This window comes from Micromys minutus, assembly GCF_963924665.1.
Source record: "Micromys minutus genome assembly, chromosome: 2".
Taxonomy (NCBI): Eukaryota; Metazoa; Chordata; class Mammalia; order Rodentia; family Muridae; genus Micromys; species Micromys minutus.
This window is the reverse complement of record NC_137971.1, coordinates 82,197,116-82,210,153: the sequence shown is the minus strand read 5'-3', so window position 1 is coordinate 82,210,153 and position 13,038 is coordinate 82,197,116. Positions and strand designations below refer to the sequence as shown.

General features: G+C 37.8%; 1 protein-coding gene across 1 annotated transcript in view; it reads right to left on the bottom strand.

Moving 5' to 3' along the window:
* The window catches only part of LOC308416565 (protein UXT-like), a 115,362-nt gene that overhangs the window by 66,948 nt on the left and 35,376 nt on the right, over positions 1–13,038 (bottom strand). The window lies entirely within an intron of this gene.

Below are 13,038 nucleotides of genomic sequence, written 5' to 3'. Positions count from 1 at the left end.
TTCATACACATCTTGTAGTGACCTCAAGTAAGTAGCATCATTAGGTTCCCCTTTTCCCAAATGAGAAACAGGTTTATGGAGCTTGCACAGTGGGAAAATGATAGAATCTAGATTTGAGACAGATCATTTGAACCTATTACTTCATTCTAAGTTACTTAATGGTGGTACTCCTTAGAGACCTTCACTGTACACATGACAAGGAAAAGAAAATGCTTAAACTTGTTCATACCTGTATGACTAGACCCCTTTTAAGTATTATATTCCTAGAGTATTAGGGGTACATTTTTAGAAATACTGCCCTTTTTTTTCTGTCCATTTGATTGGAAAGTTGGTAGGACTTGAACATCCTAAGAGACACAGGAGAGATGAATGTTACCTTAGTTTCAGCAAAATATGAGTTTGCTTCACTTGTGGTCCTGAAAGAAAGTTAATTTTAACATCAAGACAGATGAATAAGGCTTAATATCCAAGGTGTACAAGGAACTCAAAAAGCTAGACACCAGAGAATCAAATAACCCTATTAAAAAATGGGGTACAGAGCCTAACAAAACGTTCTCAGTTGAGGAACACCGAATGGCAGTGAAACATCTGAGGAAGTGCTGGACATCCTGAGATTCCACCTCACACCAGTCAGATTGGCCAAGATCCAAAACTCAGATGACAGCAGATTCTGGCGAGGCTGCAGAGAAAGAGGAACACTTCTCCACTGTTGGTGGGGTTGTAAACTGGTACAACCACTCTGGAAATCAGTCTGGCGATACCTCAGAAAATTGGATATAGTATTACCTGAAGACCCAGCTATTCCACTTCTGGGCATATACCCCAGAGACACTTTAATACACAACAAAGATATATGCACCACAATGTTCATAGCGGCTCTATTTATAATAGCCAGAAGCTGGAAGAAACCCAGATGTCCTTCAGAAGACGAATGGATACAAAAATTGTGGTACATTTACACAATGGAATACTACTCAGCCACTAGAAACAATGACTTAACCAAATTCTTAAGAAAATGGCTGCATCTAGAGAAGATCATCCTGAGTGAGATAACCCAGTCACAAAAGAACAGACATAATATGCAGTCACTGATAGTGGGATGCTAACCCCAGAGGCTCGCACTCCCCCAGAAACAACTCACAGCCTGTGTGAAGTCCAAGAAAAAAAGAAAAGAAAAGAAAACAAACAAACAAAAAAAATTATGCTCAATCCTTACACACCAAGAAAACGTTGACTAACTCTGGGTTACATCCTATTTTACATGTACTTTTTGCTCATTGTAACTAGTAAGACCTTAATGCAGAGTATCAAACCTTAAAAAAAAAAAAAAGCCAAGCACTGACAAAAATGTATTTGTATACATTTATGCAAAAATGTTTAAATTTTTCTTTTGTCTTTGTTTTTTAAAATAAAGTTAAAAAAAAGACAGATGGATAGACATCAATATGTTTATTCAGCTTTGTTTCTTCTCCTTCGCCTCTACAAAGCCCCAATTCTCCCCCTGTAACTTACACTTTCCTGTCAGCCTAAGTGGAGACACATTTTAAGGTGCACTTCCTTATATCAATTATGTTCTTCACCAGTGAATGGCTGTCTTTTGAAGCTTTGGCTAAAGAAAATTCTGGATAAAATTAAATTCTAAAGCGTTTGTTAATGGCAAAGAGATATATGGGAACAAGATGCTGTCTGCATGTAATTCTGGACCATGGAGAAAGCTACACTACAGTGAAAGACAGCATCTATGGTGAATTAATTAGCTAATCCACAATCTCATTTGGCTTTCAAGTCACGTGAGATAAAAATGTCTTTCAAAAACTATTTTAAAGATTTTGTTATTCGTGGGCAATGGCTTTTACCTATACGTATAGAAATATACAGCTGCCTGAGGATGCTCAGTCTGTTCTTTGCTTCCTTTGGATGAAGATGTAGAACTCTCAGCTCCTCCAGCACCATGCCTGCCCGGATGCTGCCATGCTCTTGTCTTGATGATAATGGACTGAACCTCTGAACCTGTAAGCCAGCCTCAATTAAATGTTGTTATTTATAACACTTGCCTTGGTCATGGTGTCTGTTCACAGCAATAAAACCCTAACTAAGACATAAGTCTAGCACAAGATAGGTAGGTGTTTGTTATGGTTTGAATAGGTATGTCCCCCATAGACCAATGTGTTTGAATGCTTGGCCTATAGGGAATGGCACTACTAAGAGGCGTGGCCTTGTTGGAGTAGGTGTGCTCTGGTTGAAGGAAGTGTGTCACTGAGGAGGCAGGCTTTGAGGTCTCATATATGCTCCAACTAGGCCTAGTGTGGTAGTCTTTTACCACTGCAAGAGGATTAAGATGTAGAACTCTCCACTCCTTCTCCAGCATCATGTCTGCCTGCATGCCACCATGCCTCTTGCCATGACAATAATGGAATAAATCTCTAAAACCATAAGTCAATACCAAGTAAATGTTTTCCTTTATAAGAGTTGCTGTGGTTATGGTGTCTCTTCATAGCTATAAAACCCAAACAATGACAGTACCCAACTTAAACAAACATGTATGTTTTTAACCCAATATTCACCGAATATTTAATATTTAATGAGAATAAAAATATCTAATCTTTTCTATTTGAAATAGTTTTCTTTACAGTTTTTGAAATAAGAGACATCACATATATTGACTATAATTTAACACTTTAACTTACTTGGAATTTTAAAAATATAACATTAGATTCTAGTTGCTAAATGTTAGCTAAGGTTCAATATAACTTGTATGGCTATAGTTATCTTAGATTAAACATATATAAAATATTTACTTCTGGTTTTACTTCCCACTTTTTGGTAGTGCTTATCTGTAGTTTTTTCATGCTTTTCTTTCAAAGGGTCAAGCTTTAATTTCTATTTATTTATTTTTATGTGTGTTTGTGTATTGTCTGAATTTATGTCTATGTACCATGTATATGCTGTGCTCGAGGAGTTCAGAGGAGGGCATTGGGTCTGGAAATGAAGTCACAGTTGTGAGTCACCACGTGGGTGCTGGGAATGAAGCCTGGGTCTTTTGGAAGAGCCACCAGTGTTCATTACCACTGAGCCATCTCTACAGCCACCAACAGATCCAGCTTCAAATGGAAAGAAGAATTACTCTCCAGTGGCCAGCATTACGTCATTCATTATTTTACTTCAGAGTGTGAGTGTGGTTCTGGTTTCAGGCCATTAGTTGACTCACTCAGGATTGGGGGTCTGGGTCTCTGTAATGCAGCTTATATAAGGGTTTTCAAGACAAATAGCTCAATTCCAGCTTGAGGGTGCTGTCTAAATTGATGGGAGCAATGTTTCCATTGAAAAGAGATATGGTGGACATAGCTGTCCAATAAATTGTCTAACAGTAGAGTTAAGATCTCCAGATTACTAATTTAAAATAGCATTATTTGATTCTCTGGAGTCTACCTTCTTGAGTTCTTTGTGTATACTGAATATTAGCCCTCTATTAGATATAGGATTGATAAAGATCTCTTCCCAATTAATTGGTTGCCATTTTGTTCCATTGAAGCTAAATTATTCATCTTGTATCAAAGTCTGTGTCAAGTAACTTCACATGTGTTGAAAATCTCATGATAAACTTATTGCCTAGATAAGACAATGAGACTCAATATCTCCCTCCCATATAAGATGGGATGAGAAGTCAACTTTGAATACCAGTCTGGAATTGACTAGACACTGCTGTAGTTAGAAGCAACTGTGGAGCCAGACAGCTGCTTCCTGTCATGGTTTATACTTGTCTTTGTTTTGATCTAGGATGAGGAAGAAGCAGTCTAATGGTGAGTAAGGAAGACTAAAAGCATCAAGTAGAAGCAGAAACAGAGATAAGCAGTCTTCTGCCACCAAAAAGTATTTTGTCAGGAGAGAGATTTCAACTTTAAATAAAATTCAGAACTTTACTTATATTTATGTTATGCAACATTTGGAATACTGGATTCTAACCAGGTATACTCAGAAGATGTAAATTGTTCAGAATGGACTGTTATGGATTTTTCTTAGAGAACTAATTCCTCTAAATGGGCAACAAGAAAGAAAGAAAAATTTTCATTTCTTGTTCTGACAGTCATTTTTTTTTTATTAAAAAAGATTTATTGGGGCTGGAGAGATGGCTCAGTGGTTAAGAGCACTGACTGCTCTTCCAGAGGCCCTGAGGTCAATTCCCAGCAACCACATGGTGACTCACAACCATCTGTAAAGGGATTTGATGCCCTCTTCTGGTGTGTCAGAAGATAGCGATAGTGTACTCAAATACATTAAATACATATTTTTAAAAAAAGACTTATTGTTATTTTATGTGTATGAGTGTTTAGCCCTTACACATGTATACATGTGTAACACACGGATGCCTGATACCTCTGGAGACCAGAAGACGGTGTTGGATACCTGGAACTGATGCTATAGATAGTTGTAAGCTGCCATGAGTGCTCCATAGGAGTAGTGAGTACTTTTGAACACTGATCCATCTCTCCAGTGTGCCACCCCCATTTTTTCTTATATTTTAAATTAAGTTTATAGGGCTGGAGAGATGGCTTTGGGTTTGTTGCTTTCATGGAGCATCTGGCTTCAATTCTCCACACCCATATGGTAGTGCACAGACATCTTTAATTCTAGTTCCAAGGGACCAGAGGCCCTCTTCTGATCTCTGTGTGTACCAGCCACACATATGGTACATAAGCATACATGCATGCAAAATATTCACACTAAAGTAAGAGGTTTTATAATTTATATTTGTGTGTGTGTGTTTGTGTGTGCACACACACAAACATGTGTGCATATGCATGCATACATATTACAGCATGAGTGAGGATATAAGAGTGGGCCTTAGGTTTTGACTTCAGGTCATCAGGCTTGCTAGCCAGTACTTTTACCCACTAAGCCATCTTTCAGGTCTGTGATGCTTAGTATTCTCAGCTTGACGGGATCTAGGATCACCTAAGAGAAAAGCCTCTGTGTGTGCCTGAGACGGATTATGTAGAATGGCCAGTGCCATTCTGTGGGGGTCCTGGATTGAATAAAAAGAAGAAAGAGTGCTGACTATCAGGTGGTTATTGTTCTCTGTTCTTGACTGTGGGTCCAATGTGATCCACTGCTTCAAATTCTTGACACCCCGACTTCCCTGCCACAACCCTTTCTTTTTTTTCTTTTTTTATTAGATACTCTGCATTTACATTTGCGGTTATCCCCCCTCTGATCCTGCTCCCATTTTCCCTCCCCCTCCATTTGCCTTCACAAAGGTGCACTCCTCCTATTCACTCTCTTCACCCCATTGCCTTGGCATTTCCAACCCTTCCTTTAAAAAACTGCTTTGATAGTTTCTTTATTACAGCAACAAGCCAAGCAATCAATACTGGTTTAGTATTAATTTAATAGTGTTTGAGGTTAGATTTTCTTGTTATTTACAAGGGTTTCAATAGCATGCCAAATATTCCACACAGATTAAACATCAACTATATGTAAAATGAATTTCCTAAAGTCAAGTCATGTCTTCCTTTAAATTCTAGTTCTCTGTGCTAGCTGCTGGTGGATATACTGGTCCCATGTAGCTATGGACCCAACGAGCTACAATAATAATCTGCCTGACAAGATGTGTCTATAGGTTCTGTACTGAGAGGATTATTATGGGGGTAACTAGTTATGCTCTGATTGGATTTGAGGCCCATTCCACAGGAGAAAACTCGTGTCTGGTACTGGTAGTGTAAGCATGGTCAAAATCTCATGCCTGTGTAAGTCACAGGCCCTAGAGGAGAGCATGCTACTGTTGCTCTGATAAATGAACATAACCTTAAGTTTCCCTACATATACTTATATTTATCCCCATAGAGAAATTCCAAATTCTGCTGCCAACATAAGATATAGCCTGGCCCCCTGGGACAACTGCTTCTGTGTGCCAACTCTGTGAAAACTTTCCTAGGCAGTTGCTTTTGAGGAACAGGGAACCCCTTTAGCTTAAACATTTTTTCCTTAAGTGAATTTCCATGTTTGTAAGATGGAGCTTCCTCTGAGGGGCCGAGTTTTGCTTTCAGGATACTTTCTCCATTCTATGAAGGTGATGAAGAAAGTTTCTATAAAATGGTGGTAAAATCTCAATCAGTTCCAGCTCTTTTTCTTTTTGGCACCAGCCTGAATACCACCCTGCTTTGAAATTTCCTCTGCCAAAATATCTGTCTATCCCCTTCAAATGTAACCCCACTTAAGCTTTTAGGACACAGGCAGAGTGTAGCCAGATACTTGGCTAAAATACCACATAAATGACCCTATCTCAGTTCAAGACAAAGTCCTTGTTTCCTATGTAAACTCTTGAGCCAGGTCTCTACTATCTGTATTTCTCCCCATATGACTGTATTCCAAGTTACCACTAGAATGATCCATTAAATTAGCTTATATCATCCAACAGCTTTTCCAGACTTATGTAATGAATGCTTCTACAGTCCTTCCATAAATTAATTCCAAGGCTTAAATGCCACATAGAAAGCTCTTTATAGCAACAGCCTCATTCCTCAGAAACAATGGTTGATTTAGTTTCCTGTTGCTGCTAGAAAATACATTGTAAAAGCAAATAGGGAGCATGATGGTTAGTTCAAATTGCCAACTCAGTGTAATCTACTACACACAATTCATCATAGGCTTCCCACTGCAGTTAACCCGATTAAGAAAATTCTTCAGAGGCATGGCCACAGGTTGACCACTGTAGAACATTCTTCATTACGATTCTTTTCTCACATGATTTTAGGTAATGTAAACCATCACAATGGACATAATGCCAAACTTCCTTCTCAGTACTTAGGCTGGTACACATAGATTAGTGTTGCTCTATGCCTCTATCACAGAAGTTTGTTTTTTAAGAGCCAGACAAAGAAGAATGATGTTTTCTGCACGGACAGAACATTGATGAACTCAGCTATGGTTACCTGCCTAAGACCTTTACAAGACTGGACCTGTCACTATTTCACAAATCTCCTGTTGTGGGAACTGGCACACAAGCTACTCGAACACCAATCTCAGTCAAATAGGGATGGTTTAGTGAACACTACACTCCAAGACTGATCAATCAGGGACACGATTCAGTCTCAGGAGCTGAACCATGATACCAAGTTAAGACAGTACAGTTTTTTTTTTTATCCTAAAATACATAAACATCTGTGCCAAGTTAGTTCACCAATCAGAATTTAGGGGTAGGGGATTTCCTTAGGAACATGTCTTTGTTATACATTTATCCTGTTCCCATTGGTTGGGGTATCCAACTGTGGCAGGGGATTTGCCTTGTCTCATATTCATGTCTTAACTTGTCTATTAGAATGGGACTTGTTTAACATTTATGCCTTAACTTGCTAACCAGAATGTCAGCTACCCACGTACATGTTTCTTTCTGCCAAGTAGGATGTCAGTTCCCAGGGATGCCTTGGGAACTTAAACTTTACTTAACTCCTACTCACAATGGAAGTCTTATTTAAAACAGATGCAAGTGTTTCTCTTATGTTGGGGGTCCAACCCAGGGGCAACTTATAAAGGCAAATACCATAAAAGCTTATATATAGGTGCATAAAGTGCTGCTGGTTTGGGTTGGCTTAGGTTCAAGTTTATTGTAGAACAAATCAATTTTACTAACGTCTATCATGATTGGTTTTCAAGGGCACAAAAGCATAACAATATACAATCAATTTGGACATGAGAAAGTTTCCTAGTTACAACAGAAATATATCAGTTTTGTTATAATGGCAGGCTAGACAGGTAATAGTTCCTAGGTCATAACATTTCATCTAGGACTTAATATTTTACCTAGTTCTTAACACTCCCAATACTCACTGAGACACTATTCCAGCTATTGATTATCAGAAGAGGGGGTACCATTTTCTTCAGTGGTATAGCCACTGGTAAGTTCCTCATGTTCCACTTATAAAACTCATGCAAGCAACTAAAATTAAATGAAGTGTGTTAAGAAGTCAACCATCCAACTAAAACCCAGACATGAATGTAGGGATTTGTAGGGAAGAAGAAGGGTATCAGTGTGATAGAGGGGAATGGTGGTAGGGGGTAGGTAAAATGGGCCAGTATACATGTTTGAATTTATTAGTGATAGCACATGCACGTGTGCACGCGAGCGCGCACACACATACACACTAGCTCTCCCAGCTTCTTAGAGAAGACATATAGTAGTAGTAATAAGAAAAAAGACATATTTTAACATTAGAAAGAGTTCCAAGGATGATTTTTTAAGGAGTTTTTGCAGAGAGCCAAACAGGATATCATATTCTAACTTTATTGTTGTTATTGTTGTTTTTTGAGACAGGGTTTCTTTGTGTGTAGCTTTGGCTATTCTGGAACTTACTCTGTAGATCAAGCTAACCTTGAACCCACAGAGATTCACTTGTCTCTGCTTCACAAGTACTGAAATTAACAGTATGTGCCACCATCACCCAGTCCATATTCTAACTTCCTTTAGAGGTTAAATTTTAGTTCTTCTTATCAAGGAATCAAGATACATACATGGTTTACCTTTGTTAAACTATGGAAAAGAAGTATCTGTACATCTGAATTCCTTTTAGACATTTTTAAATTTAAATTTTTATTTTTTTGAGAATTTTATATATGAGAACTGAATTTCCATCATTTGTCCCTGCCCTCATCCTGCTTCAACTTTTCCTGTCTCTTTCATTCCCTCTGATGAGTAAAAAGTGAAAGAGGAAAGCCAGCAGATAGAATTCTTCTTTCTCTGTCTTCTGGTACACTCAGATGTGTGCAAGCAACTTCCATTTTCCTGCTGCCAGAGCCCAAAGCTGTTCCCAATGTCTTCCCTGCCACAATGGGCTGCTATAACCCTCACATCACAACCCAACCCAAAACCTTCCTTCCTTAAGTTGCTTCTTTTAGCTATTTGGTTCCTGTTGAGAGAAAAGTAACTACTTTTCTCTTGAGTCTTGGGGTCTCTTGAGTAGACATATTGCTAGTTTGTTTTTGTTGTGGCAAATATTTTAGCAAAACAACTTTAAGGAGAAATGATTTATTGTGGTGGTTTTGGAGTTTTATACTAACACGGTAGGCAGAGTCAGATTAGAAAGTGCACAGCGTGGGACCAGGAAGCACAGAGTATATGACTGTAATAGCAAACTTCTTCCTCTTTCCTCTTTCATTGGTTTTTGGTCCTGGGGAATGAATGCTGTCATTTATAGTCAGTATTCCCTTGTAGTTAATCTTACCTGGACACCCTCATGGACATATCCAGAGGTGTGCTCTCCTAATCTAGGTATTTTTCTAACCAATAAATTAACAATTGAGATTAATCCTCACATATATGAACGATGTGGATTTTGTCTAATAAGAACAAAACAATTCTCACCTTCACTTTTTTTGGACTTCCTAATATTCTCAAGAAACAGCTTCCTTGTAGATCCATAGCCTGCCCTGGGTTTGACTTATCATTATCTTTGCCTAGCCGTGCTGGGCATAGCCTTTGCCACTGTGCTGCTGGTCTTGCTGAGAGAAGCCCAGGCCAGACACATGTTCTGGAAGCTGGAACGTGGAAATGAAATGTAGGACAAAGGATAAACACTGATGATGTTTCCTTTTGTCATGAGTCCCATTCCTTATCTTAAACACATAAGTGTTTTCTTTACCCCTCTCAACGCCTTAGTAAAGTGTGTACAGGTGGTTGCTCTAAGGTATGCCATTTCACACCAAAGGAAACAAGATCAAGGAATAAGTGTGCCTCTATACAATCATGCAACTTATTTATCACAGCACCTTAAATAAAGTTTATAATCAATGGTGACTAACATATAGCAAGAGAGAGAAAGTGATACGAAAATTACACCCCAGTTTACAGGTAGTGCTGACTGAAAAGAACAAATGGCCATCACTTAGCTGATCACATTCTGCAACATTGCCTTTTATTCTCAGGTTTATTTATAAAAGACTGGGTAGTTTTCATGTGTATATGTATGTGCCTGTATTAACTCATGTGTATAATGTACATGAAGGTGCGTGTGATGGAGGCCAGGTGTTGGACTACCTGGAGGATTTATAGGTGGTTGTGAGTCACCTGATGTGAGTGCTTGGGAACTGAACTCAGGTTCTCTGCAAGAGCAGTGTCTTTAACCACTGAGCCATTTCAGCCCCCCTTTCAGGTTCTTGAGAATAAAACTATGCTTTAAATTGTCTTTTTGGTTACCATCTAGAACTACAATCTGCCTCAGATGAAAGAATATGACAAAATCTAATGGGAATTTTCTTTTCTTTTAGGGCTACTAAATTATACTGATCTTAATGTTTGGCTTTAGCACACATTTATTATTGGTTCATTCTCTTGTTCTTTTTGTCCTTTCCTTTCTCATTCTCTGCCATCTCTTCTAACCTTTGCCTTCTCTTAGGAAGTCTTACACATCCTGAGAGGATGGAACCTTCAGATTCCCTAACCTTTGCATACCTCTTGTATTAAGTTTAGAATGTAAATAAACACTGAGTATAATAGACTTTCCACACCAGGAGTGAAAAAACCCGGTCATTCTTGTGATTTCTCTAGAATTCTAAGTGCATCCCTAAAGCTCAAAGCAAGGGTGTGGTTTTGACTCAAACTTTGCCCTATTGGCCAAGCTTGGGGAGTCTGGGTTGAATTAGGGGGAATGTAACAAAACCTGACAGTGGACAAGTCTGATGTGGTTTGAAGTTTCATTATGAAACTTCTGTGTACTTCTGCTTTTTACCCAGTTGTGTCATAGGAAAACAACTAAAGCATTCGTTTCAGTTTTTGCTGACCATCTGTTGAGAGTACACAAATACACAGTTAAATATTCTATTGTTACTAGTAGTTTAAGATGCTGAAACTAAACCACTTTAAAGCTTTAAAAATATTTCTTTAGTTGTGATTACATATATATAAGCACATATAAAACTATATACATATTTATAGCTGTCTCTTGGTGTCCATGAAAGATTAGAATCTGGGACCTTCACTGTGTTCCAAAATCTGCAGATGTTCAGATACCATATAAAATATGGTAATGTTTCATACAAATTATGTATATCATCCTATATAGTTTTGAATAATGCCAGGTTACTTATATTTAATACATGGGAAGTGTTATATAAAGAAAACATGTTCAATACAGATGAATTGCTTTTCAAATAATTTTGATCTGCAGTTGTTGAGTGCAGGAATGAGGAGCCCACAGATACTGTAGGCCAACTGTTTGTGTACACCATTATATATTTGTATAGAGTGTTTATACTAAAACAAACTACTGAAAGTTTAATTTACTATATGGAAGTTTATGTTTATTATAGAGTTGTTGGATACAACAAAAATTAGAAATCCAAAATAGTATAGAATACTTTATAATTTTGATAACTAGTATTTTCCTAGGTGCTGAGACGAACTTACAGATAACAGTTAATAGATAGTACTATCTAAGGGAGAGACACAAATAAAATACATGTTTTTGAAACAGCCCACAAAATTCTACACTTTCCCAGGCATTTTCATCACCACAGCATCTACCTGTTTTCTAGTATTTTAATAAGTAGCCTCTGTTTACCCAGAAATCAAGATCAATGAGTTCAGTGCCTGAAACTTACTGAAATTAAACTTGAGATATTCAGTCTCAGAGAAAAAGAAATAGGAAGAAATATTTCTATTTGTTAGATGAATTAGGAGGATAGCTTGGATGAATATTAAAAAGTGTAAAATTCATGTCTGTGGAAGGCAAAGAAACTATCAAATTGGAGGTGGAAAGAATCAAGGTCATGCATATAACTATACTTTTTATGGCAAAAGCTGAGGCTCTGGAGCTTTGTAGTATACGTTTGGCCTCCCATCCCACTGTCCCAATTAAAGGGATAAGCAATGGTGGAAAGCAATGGCCTCAAATATGTTTTGGGGTATTATTATCAAAGTTAGTTTTAATAGAGGGCAAGGTGTGGTCTGTTTGATTCCTTACTTGTTTCTTATACTACAAAGGGGTCTGATAAAGTCCTCATGACTGTCATTACTTGAAGAGATAAACCTGGCTCCTACAAAATGATCATTTCTGCTCCAGAGTACAGCTTTACCATCATTCATTATTGTTCTTACCTGGGCAGGGATCTGTTTTGTGAAGATTGGTTCTTTATGAAACCCCAGGCAACAGGTTTAGGACAATTGCTTACCTCTGTGCCTTCAGCCAAAGAAGACACAAAATAAAGACATGCTTTGAATCTGCTCTTAGTTACTTGTGGCCCAAGTGAAGAGTAAATGCAAAGCATTTTGCAGTGTATTAATAATTCATTCCACATTTTACAAGAGGCATAGCCACAGAAAACATTGTTCTTTGAGAGTTATTTTGAACAAAAATTTGAAAGAAGTTTAACAAGAGGTAGTCTAATCAATGGTTGTTTCTGCCTAATCCTGGGGATCAAGCCCAGGTACTGCGAATGCTGAGTCACACCCCCAGCACCACACAACTCTATGTAGATATATTAAGTCACACAATGGTAATGGATAAAGTTAGGAGTTAAAAAAAAATCAATAGGTTCTATTGTGTCTCATCATGCAAAACTAATAGTAGACTTCCTGTTGGTTTCATATCAGAACCAGGTTTCTAAAACTTCGGAACAATTATGCTGTGAACTAAACAAAAAAGTCAACCTGTGAGACCATATATCTATGCATTTAACCCATGGATTAGCAGGAATAAAAGAATGTCAGTTTTTTTCAATAAAGTAGTTAAGGCAGAAAGACACAAAGGAGAATAAAGCAGTCTAAATAATTCTAGCTGTCTCATGGATGAAATAAAGTGGGCAGCTTTTAATTATCTCTTGGTTGTTTGAAAGTATATTTCCACATATGTACTAAGCTTACAACAAGATCAAAATGACTTTAATACAACCCAATGCCTTCATTTATCAGTCTGCCTAACTCTTCACCCATTTCTCCAGTAAATATTTAATATGTACCTATTATGAGCAAATGAGCTCTGTCTGTACCAGTATTAGCAAATGCTTTAGTTGAAAAATAATTACACATTTCTGGGATGTGAGCTACAAAAC